The 12,057-nt window shown below is 41.6% G+C and overlaps 1 long non-coding RNA gene across 2 annotated transcripts in view; it reads left to right on the plus strand.

The window, feature by feature from the left end:
* LOC116506003 overlaps positions 1-9,519 on the plus strand; it is a 120,857-nt gene extending 111,338 nt beyond the window's left edge. For both annotated transcript variants that reach the window (XR_004255001.1, XR_004255000.1), the window contains exons 4-5: positions 2,927-5,086; positions 6,779-9,519. This is a non-coding gene — a long non-coding RNA (uncharacterized LOC116506003). The remainder of the gene's footprint in view (positions 1-2,926; positions 5,087-6,778) is intronic.
* The last annotated feature ends 2,538 nt before the right edge of the window (positions 9,520-12,057 follow it).

Here is a 12,057-nt window from a genome sequence, read left to right on the forward strand (position 1 = left end):
GTCCGATAGCATTTTTTCAGTCTATTTTTTTTTTTGCAAACCAATGCTCATTTTATCAGATGTACAGAATAACTAAGCTGATGTAGGATTTAAATTGGGGTCTGGCAGAGGGGGGAAAGAGTGGGGAGAAGACAGGATGAAGTTCTGAGATACTGGGACTTCTGAATGGATGTAAGTTCAGCAATCTCATTTTGTGATGTTGTTAGAGCAGTGTTTCTCAACCTTGGCAACTTGAAGATGTCCGGACTTCAACTCCCAGAATTCCCCAGCCAGCATTCGCCAGCGAATGCTGGCTGGGGAATTCTGGGAGTTGAAGTCCGGACATCTTCAAGTTGCCAAGGTTGAGAAACACTGTGTTAGAGTGTCTTTGTTCCAAACAACTGCTCTGAGATCTTACTGAAGTGTCCTGAAAAGTTAAAATGCTCCCATATTACTTTGTCCTTCTTCACAGTCCTGATGTTGAACTTGTCCATCCATTGACTATTTTGTGCAAGGTCTTTTCTCTTAGAATGCAGAGGGACAATTTCTAGCACTGTAGACAATAGCATATATCACAATACAGAAAGAACATGTGAAGATTCTTCTAAGTTTGTGTGAGAAGTTTGTTGGAATTATTGCTATGAGGGCAAAGTAGACATTTGGGTTTGTTAAAAGGTCTGGTTCTTATATCAGCATAAGAATTCTGTTATTATTTGTGAGAATCTGCTTCAGGTTGGGTAACTGCCTATATGTAAGTATGGGCTTGCCAGCTAGTGCCTGAGAAGGTACAATGTCATTGTCCAGGGTGAACTTTAGCTTATTAATGGATTTGAATGGCCTGGGCTGTAGATAACAGACAGCTGTGTTCCGTTCTTCTGTTTGTGGATCAGTTTTTAATAGGTCCTTTGTGAAAACTAATTTGTCTACTGAGAAATCCTTTTGTACAGGAAGGAGGCAGCACTTTGATCACAACATTGTAACCCCTCTTTGTCTGTTTTGTCACATTCCCCAGAAATGATGCATAAAGGGTGTGGCAGTCATCTGCGGATGGTATGCACGACTATTTCTTATTTGCATTAGAGTCACTCTAAGCAGCTGAAATACTTAATCTATGTCTGGCCATAGTGAACTAGACAAGGATCCATTAACTGAACATCAATCCAGAGAAATTACAAGTATTATTCATAGGTGGTTCTGATTAGCTGCTTTGTATTCAATAATGTCCTCCCTCTTCATTGAGCTGTTCTCTCCCTGAAGGATCGAATATTAGGTTGGAAGTAGCCTTTGATTTCCTCTATCCCTAGAATCACAAGAGTTTTCTTATCAACCTTCTCTGGTGTTTCTGTGTAGCACAGACTTCTTTTTACCAGCTTACCAGCTGTAGTTGGATGAACCAACTACATCCCTAAATGAATAGAAAGAAAGCAATTTCGGTGATCTATCATGACCTTCTCCCCTCTGTATCATTGTAGTGCACTTGACCTGAAGTAGCCCTTGAAGCAGCAGCTGGATTAGTGATTGGAATGTGTTATGCTTGCTTTAATCCAATTTACTGGCTCCTGGATGTTTTGGAGTTCAGGTGGTAACCTATAAAACCTCAACAGTTTGAAGTGACATTATCTGATGGACCATTCCTTTCCATATGTTTTTAATCATGTCCTGAAATTGTCATCAGATATTCTGTTCTGAGTGTCCTTCATAGCCTTAGACTTAACCAGATGAAATTCAAGAGCAGGTGCGTTTTTCAGAAGTAGTCAAATGGTTGCAGAATGCTTTCTGCTGAAATGACTGATTCTACTTTCCTAAAATTTGGCAAATAATATTTATTCTTTTGCCTTTTAAATTGAAAATTCATTTGACTACCCAATGGGTTTTTAGAACCTCCTTCTCTCCCTTTGTAGCTGGATTTTGTATTTGTGCCACTTTTTTATTTTATCTATATTGAACTTGATGTTACAATTTCTTATATTTTGCTGCTTTGTAAGTATATATATATTACTGTGAAAGGAAATAGCTACAGCTAATTCATAACTTGAATAATGTAATCATAATATTTTCTTTTTTAAAATATAGATTTACTTTTTCTTGGAAAAAGTGGAGGATGCCCTGTCTTATCCAGCTTCCTTGGTGTTATTCATATGAAAACTTCTAGAACCTAAAAGAAAACAAAGGGGTATAAGGAGAAAAACAGTTTGAAAAGAAGTATTGAGTGGGGCACCACAGACATGATCTTGGCCTGTTTGATCAATTACTTCAATGCCATAGTTGAAGAGACCCTTTTAGATTTCATAAATGACAAAAAAAGTGCACATCTAGATGAAAGAGGGAAAATTCAAACAGATCTATAAGGGTTGAATAGTGGGATGAAATAAATAGATTGGAATTTAAGAGGGAGAAATCAAAAGTTCTACATCTGAGCAGGAAAAATATGACACAATTAAATGATGGGGCATATCAGGTTTGGAAGCAGCATCTGTGAAAGAGACTTGGGTACCCTTGTTAACATGAGCCAACAGTCTGATGCAGCTGCTAAATAGGCAAAGGCTATGTTATATTAATAGGAGCATATAATCCAGGTCAGAGGAGGTCAGGCCTCATTTTGGTCTAGGCATCACAGTTCAAAAAGAACAGTAACATATTGGAAATATTCAGAAGAAGGCTACCAAAATGGTGAATAAACCAGGTGATGAATGTTCCTTCACTAGATGATTTCAAGCAAAGTTTGAAATCAGAGATGTTATAATGGGTTCTGCAACTAACAGGGATTTGAACTGAATGACTTTTATGGTGTCTTCCAACTGCTTGATTCTAAGACTTTTATTTACTAACTGACACCTTATGTCATTCATCTATTTAGTATTTGGCACAAATATATAGACCCACTAATCTGCCCATGTTTAAAACACTCATAAAGATTTGATTGAGGTTTTAACATTCTATATCACAGGTGCCAGATGACACAGCTGCGTCTCTTGCTAGAGTGTCAAAGGATTAGCGATACATTGGAGAAGATTTCTGATCTGGAATTCTTTAAGAAGAACAAGATAACTTTCCTCCAGCTTCTTTCATGAAACCAGAAGTGACCAATGTATGGCTGCAAGACTGTATGCAATCACCAATTCACCTTTCTTTGCCCCTTGGAGCTGCACCTGAGGATAAATGCTAAAAATCAGTGTCCTGATTTCCCACCATTTTGAGACACAATAAAGACAAAAACGGCAGTCTAAGCTCTTAATGGCCTTAAATCACTCAACTCCATTTCCAAAACAAGAGAAATGTACATTCCCAAACCTGCACCTGTGAAGTGAATGGTTATATCTCCTTCACCTTATTGCTCCACCCACTGCAAAATGGTGGCTTTTTGTGGGTTCAGAATCCTTTAATTCCAAGAGTAAGTCTTTTGTATCAAGTCCCATCTGGTTGGTGTTGAAGATAGTGGTGTAAATATAAAAAGGGATAGGGGCTACCTTCAGGCCAACAGGCACAGCTGAAGATTCCAGTCAGACTTTAATTTCTAAACCACAAACATTGCAATGGGAAAATCAATGCATTTGTCTTAAGGTAGGGTCAGAGTGGCAAGCAAAAATGCAGCAGACACCATAGCAGGGGTGTCAAAATGGCAGCCCACAGGCTGGATGCGCCACATGCAGGCCACACCCATTCCAGCTCCGCAAAGAGGAAAAACATCACGAAATATCACATGACGGCAACTTGACAGCATGAGTTTGACACCTGTCTCTTAGTGCATGCTCTAGTGCACAACTACTAGATAGTTGCAAATAGATACCAAATGTTTTAATTATTTGCTCCCATCTATTACCTGTCCAGATATTTACATTTCAGATCTGGCACCACTAGTACTGATACTACACAGTGCTGCCCACCTTCAGGAGAACATCCCAAATTACCATTGCTTCAGTTTGGCCCCTTGAGTGGCTCCTGTGTACAAGCTCTGGATACCACAACGTAACTGTATCTCTAAATATAATCACTAGTGCTTAAACCAATGATCAAGGTTTGCCTTGGTGTTCAGAGAGAGAATTCCATGTATGCCCTTAGCCAAGGAAGTTGTAAGTAAGTAGGTAAGTAAGTAAGTAATTATATAAGTTAAAATTTACGCATGTTTGTGTTGAATATGGAAGGAAATACAGGCCACAAATTTCAGAATCTTCTCAGTAGCAGTTCAATTAAAGACAGATTTTTTATCAGTGCCAATTAATGTCTTTCTAATTGCAGCCATCATCTTATCTTTAATTTTTTGAGGTTTCTGCTTCTATTTTGAAACAGAGGAAGGATTGCCTAAATTTTTGCATCCCTATAGCACTATTAGTTGCTATGCTCTGAAGAAGCATTAGTCATCTAGAGAGATATTTAAAAGGATTTCCCCACTCATTCTAGGAATATTCATGTAGGATCTATCTGTTTGTATGCACTTTCCAGAAAATGTTGAAATGGGCAGATTATTCTCGTTATTTGCTAGGAGAGAATTTCCCCCAACTGTTTTATATTCTCTTTTAGCTATCAACAGAATTAATATGAATTAATGCTGCTCTGGTTGACATTTATTAATCAGATTTTCTCTGGCCCCAAATGAGAGTAATTAGGATTTCATGGATTTGCTGATACTTTTTTTCCCCACTCCATCCACCATGATCTGACTGATATGAAATGTATGTTTATATTCTCTATATGACAAAAATCAGACATTTTACAAAACTTGACCAAGGTAGCCTATTGCAATCAGTTCTATCCACACTGAGATGTGCAACTTGTAAAGAACTAAGCCAAGGCCAGGTCAAAAGCTAAACTTTATTTCATTTCAGCAACAGTGAAATTAAATGCAGTGAATCTTACAACTTGTCATATGTTCCATAGGGTATAATGCTGAAAGCTTATAGAATGACTTCGGCCCAACTTCCTCTACCCCAGCGGTTCTCAACTTGTGGATTGCGACCCCTTTTGGAGTCGAACAACTGTTTCACAGGGGTCGCTGAGACCAGCGCAACTCTAAAGTTTAGACTCCACCTCACGTTCCTTCAAATCCCCGCGGATGGGTTCCTGAATGTCCGTGCAGAGGTCACTGCGGCTCCACACCATAAAAACATAGGTTCGTGCGCAAACCCCATACAATTAGCCTCGGAGACTTTATAATGGAGGGAAAGTGTTCCTGCGAGGGAGAAAGGGGCTTAGGTCCTGCTCCGGGCTGTAATTGTGCAGGGCGTGCACGTGGCTATGTTTTCCATGCCACTGCCAGGTACTTTTAACTATATCTAAATCCACAACAAGACCTGTCATCAAGAGCCAAGCTCAGGAGCCCGAATTGGCCCCATTCACACAATGAAAACCTGCTTGCTAAAAGTACCATAAACCATGCACAAAGGAAAAGAGCAAAAAAAAAAAAATGCAATGCAAGTAAGCAAACAATTTAAAAAATGATGATGATTATTTTTATTAGAAATAAAATGCAACAGAGAAAATGTTATGTATGAAAATATAAAGTTGGATTTCCTGAAATGCCACCCCGAAAACCCATCAGAGAAAGTAAATAAGCAAGGGCAACAATAGAAAGGATGAAAGATGAGGAGGGAAAGGAAGAAAGGGTAAAGCAGAGGGAGTAAAGGAGGGGAATCAAGAGTAGGAGGGAAGGTAAGAGGGAGAGAAGAGGAGGGGAGGAAAGAGAGGAGAAGAAGGGAGGAAGGAGGAGGAGGGAAAGGAAGAAAGGGTAAAGCAGAGGAAGTAAGGGAGGAGTATTAAGAGTAGGAGAGAAGGTAAGAGGGAGGAGAAGAGAGGAAGAGGGGAGGAAAGAGAGGGAAAGAAGAAATTTTATGGTTGGGGGTCACCACAACATGAGGAACTGTATTAAAGGGTCGCAGCATTAGGAAGGTTGAGAACCACTGCTCTACACACAATTATTCTGAGAAAAATGGGAGGAGAAAGAATCTTGGGTACCTGGAGGAAAAGCAGGATATAGCCCTAAGCATTAAAATAAATAACATAACAATATTTTCCCTATTTCTCAAATTAAAATGTGTAACCCCAGGCAGCTTTCAGATATATTTGGAAAGCTCCACCCCTAATTTTTTTTTGGGGGGGGGGGGAGATTGACATGAAAAATTGAGATGGGGTTGTACACCTCACTTTATATTTTCCCAGCTCCATCGGGAGACTTCATGGACTGAATCTGGGGCCCTTTTGCAGGCAAAGCATGAATGCCACAATTATGAAGTATTGGTGGTTTTGAATTTAGTTTTGTGCAATTTGCTCCAGAGGTATCTGTGAGGGTCAGAAAAGTATAACTATTCAAGCCATTCTAAACTGAATCTTGTAAATTCATCCAGGTTGGCTAGTTGTAACAAAATAAAACTCTAAGCTGTTTGGCTCTGATTAGAATGAGAAATGCCAAAGTACTGACTGAACTGGGAAATCAAGAAAACATTCCAGAAGAAAGCCCTGGCAAACCAGGTCTATATTATTGTCAAAAAACCCTACATGAACATGTTTATAGAATCATCAACGGTTAAGTGAATCCTGGGGGTGTATTTATCTTGCTAAAAGGTTCTTACCTGCACTTTTAGAAACATTGTGTCTCAATAACAATTGTCCCTAGAGATGGAATAGGAAAAAACTCCGCTAAAAATATATTTCTAGGAAGAGTTTGCTAGCATATCTGCTAGCATATCTGTTAATGATTGAATTGATGATATTGAAGTTTGATAGCTTGAATGAATGCAGTCAAGAGACAGATTGGTACCCTTGATGTGATTTCCAGTGTTAAAATCTCTTTCTTTCTCTCTTATAGGTCTGTAATTTGATTGTTTTTAGGAGCATAAACAGTATGGGATTCTTCAGAATATAGAAAACTTACATGAAGGAGTTCTTCAAATAGTTTGAGTAAAATTTTGGTGACAATATCACCTCCAAAGCTACATTTGGGAATGCCTAACTGCTCCCCTGTATTGATTTTGGATTGAATCTACTATTATTATTAAAGTTACTTATCAGTTTTCAAATTCATTGGGGTACAGGTGTCCAGAGATCTTCCTAAAATTGCTCCTATACTAATATTATTTATTAGTATAGGAGCAACAAAAGGAAAAGTATTAAATATACTAGGAGATAATAATTTTAATCGTATTTCAGTAATTTAAAATAAATAAAGTTTCTGGCCCAGATCTGCCCACATCTTTGCCCTAGCTCAACCTTCTTTTTTCAAATATGGCCTCAGATGCCATTGAGAGACCCAACGTGGGCCTTGGCTCCTGAAGATCAGTGATTGATGGATGCTAGGAATGTGCGATCTAAAAAAAAAAATCAACTGCAGACTTCTCCAGCTTGGTTTGTCCAGATTGATGGTACTCCAACACCCAGACTTCTGTGCCCAATTCTAGGAATTCCAGCTTAAAATATTCTTGAACTCAAAATGGGCCAAAATGAGGAAAGCTGACCAACTACATTTATATGCACGGTTCTATAGTTGCCATGGAAGCAAAAAGCACCATGGGGATATTGACAGTCAACTGATATTATATTAAAATCCTGATGCCTGATCATCGCCTGATGCTGGAATAATATTGTTCCCATTATCATAATTCTAGAATGGGGAAAAGAAGGGAAAGGAGGGGCCTATCCACTGGCGAGATTCAGCCGGTTCACACTAGTTCAGTAGAACTGGTTGCTACTTTTTTATGGAGTTCAGCGAACCGGCTGAATAGCGTGCCTTGCCATGCCACAGCAACGGCCCCACCTCGCCCCTCCCTTCCCTGCCAGAAAGTGGCCAGGAGACTAGGCGATGGCCATATAATCTGTTGGGTGAGGCCAGGAGGCCAGGCGAAGTGAGGCACCCCTTGACGTGAGTGATGTTGAGTTGGCCACGTCCACCCAGTCATATAACCACCCAGCCACGCCTACCCAGCCGGTCATTAGGACAGAGAACCAGTTGTTAAATTATTTGAATCCCACCACTGGGCCTATCTAGATGTAGTCTGACCATAGGAAATGCCTGACAGAGTGGCAACCCCTCTTCTAGAATTTACAAAGAAGAAAGTTCTGGGGAACAGTAGAAACACTGAACACTGAAGGATATGTTGGCTACAGATAGTTTCACATTCCGTTTGTCACTCTTGTATTTCTATGGCATTATTTCCCAGAGTTTACAACAGACATTACATGGCATGTGAAAATAATCTTTTTAAAAAAAGGCAAGCTAGAAGAGTTAGCAAAAACCTTCAAGGAAATGCTAAGTTTGAATGAAATAATGTGGAGAGAGAATTAAACTGCACAAGGACAAGGAAAGGTGTTGCCAAAGAAACAGCTTATGAAGATAAGATAAATTAAGCATACTTGACAAGCCATTTCGCACAGAGAAGAGAATCATTGCATCACAAAATCTAAATAAAGAAATACTGAACAACAGGTGCATGATCAACTGTGAATTAAACTATGTAAGAGGAGGCTGTTAGAAGCTATTTTCCTGGCTAAGCATCTGCATTCAAATGGAAGATTTTATGTCAGCATGTATAAGAAAGCATTTATTAAGAAATAAAATCTAAGAAGAAATGGTTATCATCAGGTTAGTCTTTGGGAATGCATAAAACTGACTAACATAGGACCTCAATACCATATTCAGTTGGATTAATTATGCAATTCCCTAGGGTGGGAAAAGAAAAATCTGTAGTATACAGAAGAACGTGTGATCAATGTCACATGGAAAATGAATGTAGTTGCCTATGTACCAACATGAGATTCAGAGCAATTATTCTATATGACATTAAAATTCCATAAAGAACAAATACGACTCTTATTGTACCAAAAGTCAAATGGATTTTAAAACTCATTCAAATGATTACTTCAGTAGGCAGAATGAAAAGAAAACCAATTAGTGGATATATCAAAGTTATAGGATGGACGGGGCATATTGGAGATGTGGCATTTTTAACCAAGTGATTAGACTACAACAAACACAGCATTACTTCTACAATTCTCTATTCTGTGGATAACTGCAGACAATTCAGCAGATTCCACAAAATTATATGATAGCAAAATGTCCAGTAGTCAGATGCTTAAAGAAGCAGCAGCACTTAAAATTGGACAATTTCATTAATAACCTCTAGTTTGGAAGGGAACATTAATAGAAATAACTATTATTAGAGGAATAAAGGATTCTGTTGTGCACAATAAGAAAGAATAAGAGTATATGTGTACAATTCTAATCAAATTTGGTGTGCCTGTCCTGAGGCACAGCAAATTGCTCTAAAGCTGTTTTCAAGGTAAGAAATTTTGATGAAATCTTTTTCAATAATAGGACATTAAAGCTTTACATGATTTATTTATTGTGTGTATATAGTCATCCATCTAAAAAAAATTACTCTAGCCATCAAAGGCTCGGGAATATTCTTTTGTAAATAGTACTTCATATAGCAATACCTGTACCAGCTCAGGGAATTTTCATTTAGCAATAGCAATAGCAGTTAGACTTATAGCAATAGCAGTTAGACTGCCGCTCTGATTGCGTCCGCTAAGTCGCGCCCTGCCACCTTGTTTAGGGTAACCCACTCCCTCCTGAATGGGAGGGTTGCGGATAATCCCTTACGAGGTAGAGCAGAGGAGTATGTCCAGTTTCTCGCGGACAAAGTTGCTCGGCTTCGGAGAGACCTGGACTCCAATTGCGCAGAGCCAGCCGGGGTACCGGGGGAGGGTCTTGAACGACATCTCTGGACTGACTTTCAACTTGTTACTCCTGATGAAGTGGACAAGGCCATGGGAGCGGTGAGTGCCGCCACATGTGCACTGGACCCGTGCCCCTCCTGGCTGGTCGCGAACAGCAAGGAGGTGACGCGGGGCTGGATCCAGGTGATAGTGAACGCCTCCCTTTGGGAGGGCTTCTTTCCTCCGCCATTGAAGACAGCGGTGGTGAGACCCCTCCTGAAGAAGCCATCTCTGGATCCAGCCATTTTGAATAACTACCGTCCAGTCTCCAACCTTCCCTTTATTGGGAAGGTTATTGAGAAAGTGGTGGCCTTTCAGCTCTGACGGTCCTTGGATGAAGCCGATTATCTGGATCCCTTTCAGTCTGGATTCAGGCCTGGCTTCAGCACGGAAACTGCTTTGGTCGCACTGACCGATGATCTCTGGAGAGCCAGGGATGGAGGTCATGCCTCCATCCTAGTGCTTCTTGACCTCTCAGTGGCCTTCGATACCATCGACCATGGGATCCTTCTGCGACGGTTATGAGAGGTGGGGGTTGGAGGCACCGTCCTTTAGTGGTTCTCCTCCTACCTCTCGGACAGGTCGCAGTCGGTTGGTCGGGGGGGGCAGAGGTCGACCCCTAGGCCCCTGAAATATGGAGTCCCACAGGTTCGGTCCTGTCCCCCCTCCCGTGTAACATCTACATGAAGCCGTTGGGTGAGATCATTCGGCGGCATGGGATAAAATACCATCAGTATGCGGACGATACCCAGTTGTATCTGTCCGCCCCGTGCCAACTCAGTGAAGCGGTTGATGTGATGTGCCAGAGCCTGGAGGCTGTCAGGGTCTGGATGGGGGTCAACAAGCTTGCACTCAATTCAGACAAGACCGAGTGGCTGTTGTGTTTCCCTCCCAAAAATTTGGCTAGTATTCCATCACTCAGGCTGGGGGGTGAAATTTTACACCCCTCAGACAGGGTTCGCAATTTGGGAGTCCTCTTGGACCCACAGCTGACCTTAGAACATCATTTGTTGGCTGTGACCAGGGGGGCATTTGCCCAGGTTCGCCTGGTGCACCAATTACGTCCCTACCTGAGCTGGGAGGCACTCGCAACAGTCACTCATGCCCTTGTGACCTCAAGACTGGACTACTGCAATGCGCTCTACATGGGGCAGCCCTTGAAGAGCATTCTGAGACTTCAGCTCATCCAGAATGCAGCCGCGCGAGCGATTGTGGGTGCATCTCGGTACACCCACGTTACACCTATCCTCCGCGAGCTGCACTGGTTACCGATTGGTCTCTGGATATGCTTCAAGGTGCTAGTCGTCACTTATAAAGCCCTTCATGGTATTGGACCTGGGTACTTGAGAGACCGCCTGCTGCCATCCCAAAGACCCATTAGATCACACAGATTAGGCCTCCTCCGGGTTCCGTCTACTGGCCAATGTCATCTGGCTACTACCCGGGGGAGGGCCTTCTCTGTGGCAGCTCCGGTCCTTTGGAATGAGCTCCCCGCAGAGATTCAGACCCTCACCTCTCTCCAGGCCTTCCAAAAAGCCATTAAAACCTGGCTGTGTCGGCAGGCCTAGGGTCGATGAGTTCCCTTCCCCTCTCAAATCGTGTGGCTGTTGGTTGTTTTAAATTCCCTTGTACTTTTTGTTGTAGTTCTTTGTGTTTCCCTTCCCCTCCCTTGGGTTTGTGCGCCGCCCTGAGTCCCGCCGGGAATAGGGCGGCATATAAATAAAATGAACCTTGAACATTGAACCTTATATACCGCTTCATAGGGCTTTCAGCCCTCTCTAAGTGGTTTACAGAGTCAGCATACTGCCCCCAACAACAATCCGGGTCCTCATTTTACCCACCTCAGAAGGATGGAAGGCTGAGTCAACCCTGAGCCGGTGAGATTTGAATGGCTGAACTGCAGAACTGCAGTCAGCTGAAGTAGCCTGCAGTGCTGCATTTAACCACTGCGCCACCTCGGCTCATTTTAGTTACCTGTAAAAAAAATAACAGTAGAAACATGAACCGGTGTCAGTTAGGGTGTTGTGGATAGATATTAAAGTGGAATCAATGTTGTGCATATATATTAGTGAATAGTTCCCAACTTACAACAGTTCTTTTAGTGACCGTTCAAAGTTACAATGGCACTGAAAAAAGTGACTTATGACTGTTTTTCAGACATATGACTAATGCAGCATCCCCATGGTCACCTGATCAAAATTCATATGTTGGCAACTGACTTATATTTATATTGTGGCCTGCTGGTGGCCAGCGGTGCTGGCAGCAGAGTCAGACAATGAGAAGGTTGGAGAGGAACATGGGCCAGTCCTGCGGGCTGACAAAAGCTCAGACGAGGGCTCTGCGTTGGAGGCAGAGATGGAGCTAGACAACAGT

This window comes from Thamnophis elegans, chromosome 3, assembly GCF_009769535.1.
Source record: "Thamnophis elegans isolate rThaEle1 chromosome 3, rThaEle1.pri, whole genome shotgun sequence".
NCBI classification, from domain to species: Eukaryota; Metazoa; Chordata; class Lepidosauria; order Squamata; family Colubridae; genus Thamnophis; species Thamnophis elegans.